General features: G+C 34.9%; 1 pseudogene across 1 annotated transcript; it reads right to left on the reverse strand.

Moving 5' to 3' along the window:
• Window positions 1-459: 459 nt before the first annotated feature.
• On the reverse strand, window positions 460-9553 carry LOC126728230 (uncharacterized; annotated as a pseudogene). Its single transcript, XR_007656413.1, has 3 exons — window positions 8936-9553; window positions 8768-8842; window positions 460-1085 (listed from the first exon to the last, which is right to left on the reverse strand). The product of XR_007656413.1 is annotated as an uncharacterized LOC126728230 (transcript).
• Window positions 9554-10890: the final 1337 nt, after the last annotated feature.

Raw genomic sequence — 10890 nt, forward strand, 5'->3', positions numbered from 1 at the left:
AAGCACCACAGTTTCTATTGTCCAGTTGCAAGCTCTAACTTTCCATACTTAACAAGTTTCTCAGCAACTTGGGGAAAGAAATGTTCACCCAATGGTAATTCAAGTAGCGTGGTATCAAAAGTTTCAATGCGATCTAGAGCATCACTATAACAGCCATGGAAAACAGAGCAAGCTAAACTATTACAAATCCATGAAATCAAATACACGCAATTTGCATAAACAAAGCAATGATCAAACACCAACTGCCACAACCTCTCCAAAGCATAATAATAAGAATGACACATTAGTTCTAATCCAAAGGAACCAAAACCACAAACTAAATATTTGATCCTATTTTTTTGGATAATTCAACATTTGCTTTACTAAATCAAAAACCACAAGTCAATCTAAAGCAACAAAATATTCAATTGCAATTTCCATAATAACATTTTTTAAATGTTTAAATTAAAATTAACAAGATTAAACAGAAACCATTAATTTCCATTAGTGCAAATGACTACACTACAAAACATTCATGGCTTCAAATGCAGCCTCAACTGCGTTCAAACATTACCATCTAAACCCTAAGAAACAAAGCAAGACCATAACATAGATCTGACACCCCATTCCAACCGAAAATCTTTTATCTACACGAACTCCTTCACTCTAAGCACGCTCACCCCTGATCCTCCTAGCGAGCTGAATATCCTTAGGCATGATGGTGACTCTCTTAGCGTGAATAGCGCAGAGATTGGTGTCCTCAAAGAGTCCCACAAGGTAAGCCTCCGCGGCCTCTTGTAGCGCAGCCACGGCGGAGCTCTGGAATCGGAGATCGGTCTTGAAATCCTGAGCGATTTCACGAACCAAGCGCTGGAATGGGAGCTTTCGGATCAGGAGCTCGGTACTCTTCTGGTACTTTCGGATCTCACGGAGAGCAACGGTCCCTGGCCTGAACCTGTGGGGCTTCTTCACTCCTCCGGTGGCCGGAGCGGACTTCCGAGCAGCCTTGGTGGCCAATTGCTTCCTCGGTGCCTTGCCGCCGGTGGATTTGCGAGCAGTTTGCTTGGTACGAGCCATTGGAGTTGGAGAATTAGGGTTAGGGTTTCAGAGATTGAGACTATGAATTGGATTTCGATTTGAAATTTTAAGAATGTGTGAGAGAAAAGGGATTGGAGGGAGGGGATTTATACGAAGAGATTGAAATTTTGGGAGGGAGAGGAGGTCGATCGTGGACGTTGATTTGCTAAGAATTATCGACGGTTGTGGTTTGTTATTGGGGTTTTAGTGCGGCTCGGATCGATGACGTGGCAGAGAGAGGGGAATGATATTTCAAACTCTATTTATTGAAGGCGGGAATTTTTCATTTTTGGTTTTTCAGAAAGTGTGCATCGCGGGGAAGAGAAGGATCTTGGCCGTTGATTTTTAATGTCATCGACGGCTGTTGCTAATTTAGAGAGCTGTAGTGCGGATCGATGACATGGCTGGAGGATAGTTGGCTGGCCACGGCCCATTTCATGCTCTGAATATGCCTGGCTGACGTGTAGGTTTTAGTTTTTAAACGAGAACACCAATTAATTCCAAAGCACCGGAGTTGAGATAATATGAACACGTTTCTACATTATATCAACTCCAATGTGTTGTAGTACTAGAGTTAACCTTTACCGTTATATGTAATTGGAAAATGTTTTACTAAAATATTTTCAGTATTTTATTATATTTGTTTAATTGTAAAATTTTGTAAAACTTGAAATATGTTTTTCATTAATTGTAATTTTTTTTCTAAAATATTGTAAAACGTTTTACTTTTGAAATTTGATAAAGCATTTTACAAAAATACACAATTCTTCCTCCTCCTCCTCCCATCCAATGGCTAGGTTGTTGATCTGGCTACCAATGTAGGCAATTTGGTCAGTGGACCTCTAGCACCAACGACTGAGCCATCAACTTTGGAGGGTTGTGCTGGAAAAGTTTTACATATCAAACCATATACCTTAAAATATTTTATAACAAAACAAATGAATCATAAGAAACTAATACATAATTATACAAACGATATTTAGATTGAAAAAATTCTCTTGCTCCCTGATCTTAAATGAGATCCAATGCATGCAGATTCGCAACTCCCATAAATTAATGTTAGAATATTGATTTTTTTTTCTTTTTTAGAATGATGTTGATTCAATTCATTATTTCTTAATAATATAGACTGGGAATAGTTGAAGTACGAATTAAAGAGTTTGGTCTCTATCTCCACTCTACCTCTCGATTAACATGTTCAAAATCTCATGTAGTAGGTCTCACTTATTAAGAGGGAGCTTAAAGTCATAAGCGAGAGAAAAGTGTTAGAATATTAATTAAATTATTAAATTCATCCAACACTTAAATCCTAAAAATTCCATGTATTGTGTCTCACTTACTACTGAGGAGTTTAGCCCCCCACATGTGAGGGAGGAGTGTTAGAATATTTATTAAATGCACAATTTTCTAACAATTTAAGTTTTTGAAATAGTAAGCAATTCAACAATTAAGTCCTGCAAATATATGCAAACTATAAACTAATGAATTAAATTAAAATTAATTAACAAAATAAAGAAAAGTGCGAATGCATCTCATGAGAAAGCTTACAAAAGGAGAAACTTTTATGAGTTTGGAGATGGTCAGTCCTATAACGTATTTCACATCTAATACATTTTTTTGTGTAATGATGTTATTTACTTTTAAATTGTCTCATTTGAATGTATCCAGCCATACAATTAAACAACCTATTGGTAACAACTTTTAAATAAACAAATTATACTCAACAATATGAAAAGAGTATAAAAGAATTATAAGAATTACAATTTTAAAGTTAAGCACATATAATCACCGAGATCAAAATTTTACCCAATGAATCTTACACCTATCTCCTCGTTGACCCCACCAAAATTTTCTACTAAGGCTCTCCAAGTCATTGCATAGGCCTACGGGGAGTTTGAAGCAACTCATGGTGTAGATGGACATTGCTTGCACTATGGCTTTGATCAGGATCTCTCTCTACTTGTGATAGCAATTTTTCTTTCCACCCTTGCAATTTCCTCAAAACCTTCTCCTTTATAAAGTTGAAACTAGCTTTCTATCTTCTCCCCACAAAAGATGGTAATTCTAGATATTTCTCATACTGCTTGATCTCCGGAATCCCTAAGGCTTGTTTGATGTGCTCTCTTTTTTCCTCTGAAGAAGATGGTGGTTTTATTCATGTTGATTTGTTGACCAAAACAACCCCTATACACATCTAGTATCTCCAAAATATTATTGCATTTCTATTTTGTGGCCCTGTAAAAGAGAAGACTATCATCTGCAAAAAGTAGATGTGTTAGTCTTGGGCTATTTCTATATCCAATTTGATTGTGTTAGAGATGTATACTAGACATATTAGCTCAATGTAATAGGCCCAAGCCTAGTCTTACTTGTACTAGTAGTATAGGGTTTAGTCGCCTATATATACTCATGTTATAGCTCATTCTAATACAGGTTATTATATTACACTTTTATACAATAAAGATGTAGCCCTTAAAGGATTCCTCTGTAGATGGAGGCCAACAAGGCTTGGGCTAACAAGGCTGAACCACGTAACCTCTCAGTGTTCCTATTCTATGTTTTCTCTTCCGCATCCACTCTAGCATATACAACATGGTATTACACATTGCGTTACTAATAATAATTTATTTAACTTGATATCAGAGCCAAACTTTGTTCTTGGCATCAAACAAACATCTCTAGCAAGCAAAGAAGATTCTCACGTGCACATCACCATCAAAAGTCACACATGTTTGTCTACTGGATCTAGACTCCATGGCATCTTGCAGCCACTATGGCTCTGTGCTGTGTCAAAATCCAACAACCAAGCAATCCATGCCTCTCCCTATCAAATCTGTGCACATCAAGCCTTCGCCTAATGAAACCCACAAGACAGACGTGCTCCATGGCATATTGCGACCAAAACCCAGGAACCCGACCTCCAACGGCAGCCGCACACGTCACCACGCGCGGACAACAGCCACTGGAACTCTCACACGTGCCACCAAAGATTCTCGACTCCCAACTCGGATCTCAGCCACACGCGCCTCCAAGACAGCCTTGTCGTCCCCCGATCCACTTGGCTTAAGAATCTGGTAATCATACGAGATCACACGCGCCCTCATGCGTCGCCTAGGTATCTATCTTGTCACCACACGCCATCACGTGCCTTCCACGCACCGAAGAATAGATGTTGATGTCATCAGGTGATATCATCACTCCACGTCAACATAACACGTCATCAACCACGCAAGCCCTAGTCCACATCATCGACACGTCATAGGATGACGTCAGCGGATCTACTGGCCGAGCCATGATCCGACCCAGAAACCCGAAACTGACCCCGACCATGTATCCGTTGACTTTGACCCTGGACCAGTTGACTTTGACTTTTGACTTTGCGTTGACCTTTTACCAAACGTTAAAATTTCCAAAATGGCCTATCTTACTCAGTTTTTCGCGTAAATTCCAATTTCGGACTCTGTTTCTTCATTTGAATTACCGAAATTGGTCAATTGGCACATTCTTCATTGTGGTTTCTTCAAAGGCATTCTTCATGGCATCTCTAAGTGATCTTCTCATACTTATCCAACCTCAAGTCTTCATCAAGCTTCCACCTTGAGTTTGAGGGAAGGTGTGAGAGACATATATTAGACATATTAGCTCAATGTAATAGGCCCAAGCCCAATCTTGCTTGTACTAGTAGTCTAGAGTTTAGTCGCCTATATATACTCATGTTATGACTCATTGTAACACATGTTATTGTACTACACTCTTATACAATAAAGATGTAGCCATTAAGGGATTCCTCTATGGATGTAGGCCAACAAGGCTGAACCACGTAACCTCTCAGTGTTCTTATTCTATACTTTCCCTTCCGCATCCACTCTAGCATATACAACATGATATAACACATTGCGTTGCTAATAATAATTATATTTAACTAATTGCAATGGAAAATATAGTTATTTTTTATTTGCACAATTATGCAGTCTAGGAACTAGAATTTTTTAAATAGTAATGAGAAAGACACACACTTGGTGCCATTATATTTGGATCAAATATATTACTAACTTCATATTAGTTTCCTCCAATATTTCAATAAGTTTTATTGTAAAAAGTTGTAATTTTTAGTGTTCTATTTAAAAACAAAATAGAAAGACAATAAGAGTAGTGTAGCGATTTGATCATACTATATGCATTTATAAATTAGAAAATTGTATGATATATTTGTGACTGATACAAATAAACATGTGTCATACCTACTTAAGAATGCAAATATCATTTTAATAAAATAAAAATGTAAATATTCTTTAATTATTTTTTAGATTACTAATTGTGTGTTATTAATTTTTTCTTTCTTTTCTTGTGACTTTGTTTCAGTTGTTGCAAAAGTAACTAAATTTGGGCAATAATATAATATTTCAAATCAATTTCCGCTCATATAAATTTTAGGAATATAATATAAAATTTCCATTATATTTAAATAATTATTGCACCACTTAAAATAATTAATATAACAAAATAAATGTGTTTATTTTATTTGTAATTTTTTTTAGAAACAAACACCCACACACAAGGAGAGGGAAAGAGATTCTAACACAAAAACACACCACAAATTCGACTCAAAAGCCAAGGTAAATTTTAAGAGATGGTGGTACACACAACAAACTTTCTTAAGCAATGTGGAACAATTACACTCTTTTTTTTGAAAAAACACGCACAAATAAGAGAAAAGGGGTTCTACCACAAGGCACACCGAAATAAATCAATAAATACCAAATTAGTCAATCTCATATGGGAGGCTGTTTTAGTTTGGCCAAAGAAACGAAATATTTCGTTACTAATTGATACTAGTGTACTATTTTGGGATTACTGCTATTTATATATTTTATACATAAATATATATATATATATATATATTTGTATTATTTATGTAAGTATGAACTATTAATTTTTATGTTTATCAACGTAAAATTTAAAATCCACATATTTTATAAGCCTGCATATAGCTTAAGTACATTAACCAATATGTTACATTAAATAAAATATTTTTTAATAATTTTTTTCAATTTAATAATTTTTTATTATACCGGCCGAAACACCAATACAGCCAAAATAGGCCAGTACAACTCGGTATTTTTTTTGGTACATTTTGGAGGAGTATTAGTACTAGTTTAATGCCTAGTATAGTATATTTCCCTAGTATGGTATATTTCCTCAATACATCCGATACCGGTACGATATTGACTTTCTTGGTAAATATTATAATTTTTTTTTTGAGAAACAAACACTTACACACACACAAGGGAGAGGGAAAGGGATTCTAACACAAAGACACACCACAAACTCCACTAAAAAACTATAGTAACTTTTAAGGGTATGTAAGACAAATTATACTACACACAACACGCTCTCTTAAGTAATGTTAGACAATTACCCATTCTTTTTTTTTAAGTAACAAATACACACACACACACACACAAGGGAGAGGGAAATGAGTTCTAACACAAAGGCACACCACAAACTTCACTCGAATCCATAATAATTTTTAAGAAAGTGTGGGATAAATTATATTATATACAACACACTCTCTTAAACAATGTGTGACACAATTACCCCTTTTTTTTAGAAACACATACACACATGGTAAATATTATAATGTTGATTCCATACATACATACATACATATATATTACTAAAATGAGTTAGGAAACTTAAATGCTTAACATTAATTTTAGTGAATTTACAAAGATTATTTTTTTATGGCTTTTATGTCAGTTGTTATTAAAACAACTAGACGTGAGAAAGAATGTCATATTCTAAATCTACTATTATTATTATTGTTGTTATTATTATTACTCCTAATAAACATAGTTTCTTATATAAAATTTATAAAAATAATCATATATAAATTATTTGAAGGTCTTGTTAATGGACGCCCATAAAATATTTAATAATGAATCATTTTAAAAATATTTTAATACCACTTTCATGAGAAATAGTATAAAAATGGTGAAAAAAATCAGTTTTTTTTTTCTTTTTTTCATAAAAAGTTTCTTAAAATATTTCATAAACTAGTGCCGTTAGGCATCCATAAACTTTGCTCTTTTAATAAAATGTACATGATTATATACATATATATATATATATATATATATATAATAAGATGTGAAACTAAGAGAATCTCAAATTAGAATTCCAAATTAGAGTTCCAATTTTGCGTCATGTGTCTTAAATTATTTATTCTCAAAGTGTTTTATTTTTTAATTTTAGAATTAAATGTGGGATCACATCATAAATATTCATTTAAGTGAGTTATTAAGTACAAAAACTAAAGAGTCTATAATAAATTAATCGTAAAAAAAAGTGTTTCACAATAATTAAAATATATATATGAACAATTTACATTTTATACCTAATAATATCCTTACAAATTTTGTTAAAGAGTTAACAAAATATAAAAATGACTACCAATAGTATTTCAATTATATATATGGGAATTATATTATTTTATATTTTTAAGTGTATTCATGTATATGCATGGAGTTATAAGCTAGTTTAATATAAATGTAAACTTTGTTGAAGGTTTTTTTTTTTGGGTAGAGTTTCAACTTATAGGTTCTACTTGTAATAATTGTGATCATTATCACCAAACCAAGACATAATCAGTTTTTAATGTAAGCGAAAATTGAACCTCAAATTTTTTATAAATTTTACTAGTTTTTTTTTTTTTTGAAAAATAATTACAATATACTGCTAACCCTACAGCTCGAACCCTTTCCCCTCTAGACCTCAAAATACTTTGTGCATGAAGAGATGTCAATTCAACTATAAGGCCTTTGACATAAATTTTACTAGTTAAGCTAATTAGAATATACAAACTTTGTTAAAGTTAAAACTTAGATAAAAAGAATTTTTTATTCTTAAAATATAAATAAAAACAATTTAAAGGAATGCAATACATGGAAAAATTCTAAAATAAAGCACCAAGAAGTAAAGTAATTAGTTCGTTAATTTTTTTTTTAAATTAATATAGCATAATTGTTTTCTTTAGCATCCATGTCAATGAAATTGAAAATTTTAGCATTTAACACATCAAAAAATTATTTTATCTATTTTAACAAGCATCAATGATCTTATTTTCACCGTCAGCCAAACATTATTCATTTTTTTAGTAGTTTCTTTTTCACTTCCTCTATTACGAAACCCAACTACATGATAAAATAGGTTTTTTTTTTAGCCTTCTTGCTACAGTGAATGGCTAGTCTTGACAATTCGCTAGAGCAAATGACAAAAAACTTTGCCTTTGGCTCCATCAATATTTACCACCACTGGTGATGCTGTTGCATCTCTACAAAGTACTCTGTCCACAATAAAAGAGAAACAATTACCCATCCAAAGAAAGTAAGAATGTAAGATGACCTAAGGACTACCCTTGTCCACAATCTCGCGCATTCAGATGAATTTGTCAATTTAAACCCCAACATAACACATTTCTCTTGTTCAGTTGTATTGTATCTTTCCATACTTATCATATGCAAAGTTTTTCAGCAACTTGGAAGAGAAATGTAGCCAATAGTATTTCAAGTAGCATGGTATCAAAGGTTTCAATACAACCTAAAATATCACAATGATAGCAGTGGAAAACCAAACAAGCTCAACCATCACCAAACTGTGAAACAAAATGCATTTTAATTTAGCAAAAACGTAATGACAAAATATCAATAACCAGCAACCTTACTTAGAGCATATTTAAAAATGCACAACCCATCAGAGATAACAATAACCAAAACACCAATTAGTGCTAATTCAAAGGATCCAAAATTAAACATAAGCAATCAATTTCCATTAGTGCAAATGACTACACTACTACATTGAAAGCTTCAACTACAGCTTTAAACAGTGATTAAAGATAAACAATCTAAACCTAACAAACAAGCAAAAACCATAACATAGAGAAAAAAAAAAACCCTGACACATAGATCTGCCCAAATTTCTTTATCTACACAAAATCCTTCACTCTAAGCACGCTCACCCCTGATCCTCCTAGCGAGCTGAATATCCTTAGGCATGATGGTGACTCTCTTAGCGTGAATAGCGCAGAGATTTGTGTCCTCAAAGAGTCCCACAAGGTAAGCTTCAGCGGCCTCTTGTAGCGCAGCCACGGCGGAGCTCTGGAATCGGAGATCGGTCTTGAAATCCTGAGCGATTTCACGAACCAAGCGCTGGAATGGGAGCTTTCGGATCAAGAGCTCAGTGCTCTTCTGGTACTTTCGGATCTCACGGAGAGCAACGGTTCCTGGCCTGAACCTGTGGGGCTTCTTCACTCCTCCGGTGGCCGGAGCAGATTTCCGAGCGGCCTTGGTGGCCAATTGCTTCCTCGGTGCCTTTCCGCCGGTGGATTTGCGAGCGGTTTGCTTGGTACGAGCCATTGAAGAAAAGCTAGGGTTTGAGAATTTGATGAAATTGATTAGCTAGGGTTTCAGAAGATTGATTGAGCGAGTGAAATGGATGGGAGATAGGAGGGAATTTATAGAAAAGGAAGTTTTGAAATTTTGGGGATAGGGTGTGATCGTGTCCGTTCGTTTGTTTTGGTGTTATCGACGGCTGTGGTTGATTTTGGAGGTTTCACGCGGATTGCGGATCGATGACGTGGCAGAGTTTGTTTTGTTATCATTGGTGGGTTGAGACTTGAGACTTGAGACTTGAGACATGAGAGATGAGGAAATGACTGTTCAAATATTTTTAGAGCGGGGTGATGAAAAAGAGTGGCGCGGTAGAGAAGCGATGTTGAGCCGTGGATTAGTAGTGTTATATACTTATAGACGGTTGTGATTCGTTTATTGAGATAAATGAGGATCGATGATGAAATAGCAGCATTGCTGCTAGCCATTCATTTTGAACCAAACGTATGAATATCTTAAAAATTCAAACAATATCTTTTAAACATTTTACTATTTTTATTTTAAAAAATTGAAAACATTCATGAAGTCCATCATCTAATAGATCTTGTTCTTAATTCTTATATGAGTACTAGTATTTTTTTTTTTTTTTTAAGGTTGCATTTGTTTCGTAGTAAAGGAAATCAAGAAAACGTTTTATACCCTTGAGGGTGTTTGGGTGCGCATGAAAATTTAGTCAAACTGAAAATGAATTTCAATTAACCGTAAAATAGACAGTCTCACGCATGAAAACCAATTACACTTGTATTTTATCTTCAAATGATTTCCAGACTCAGACACCCGAAGAGAGATAGAGAGAGAAAGAAGACGTGGGTCCTAACCAAGCAAGAAGACCCATCCTCACCGGACTCACACCTAGAGAAAGAAGACCCATCCCTCAAGCCGAGCAAGGAGAGGGTACTCCGCCGACCCATCCCTCATCCTCTCCGACCTATTCTTCATCGTCATCGACCTAGTGAACGACCCACCCCTGAGCCAATCGGACCGCCATGAGCAACCCACCCTTGAGTCGATTTGTCCACCATGTGAGCAACCCACTCCTAGATCGGACCACCCAGTGAGTGACCCACTCCTAGATCGAGCCGCCACCTTTAGATCAACCCACCGTGTCCATGTCACCACTGCCCTCGCCACCACCAAGTCACCCATGAACCAATCTCTCTCTCTCTCTCTCACTTAAGTCCCTCTCTCACGATTGGTCTTGGGATTTTGATTTTTTTTTGTTTTGATTTTTGTTTCTTTGATTGTTTATATATTTTGATTCTCTGTAATAATATTTGTTTGGATCCTAAGAAAATATGAGAAACATGATAAAAATGGGTTTTCTAGTGCATTTTCAGGAACACAACCAAAAACTAGAAAATATTTTCCAAAACATTTTTTGGAATGC

Source organism: Quercus robur, chromosome 5 (genome assembly GCF_932294415.1).
Source record: "Quercus robur chromosome 5, dhQueRobu3.1, whole genome shotgun sequence".
Taxonomy (NCBI): Eukaryota; Viridiplantae; Streptophyta; class Magnoliopsida; order Fagales; family Fagaceae; genus Quercus; species Quercus robur.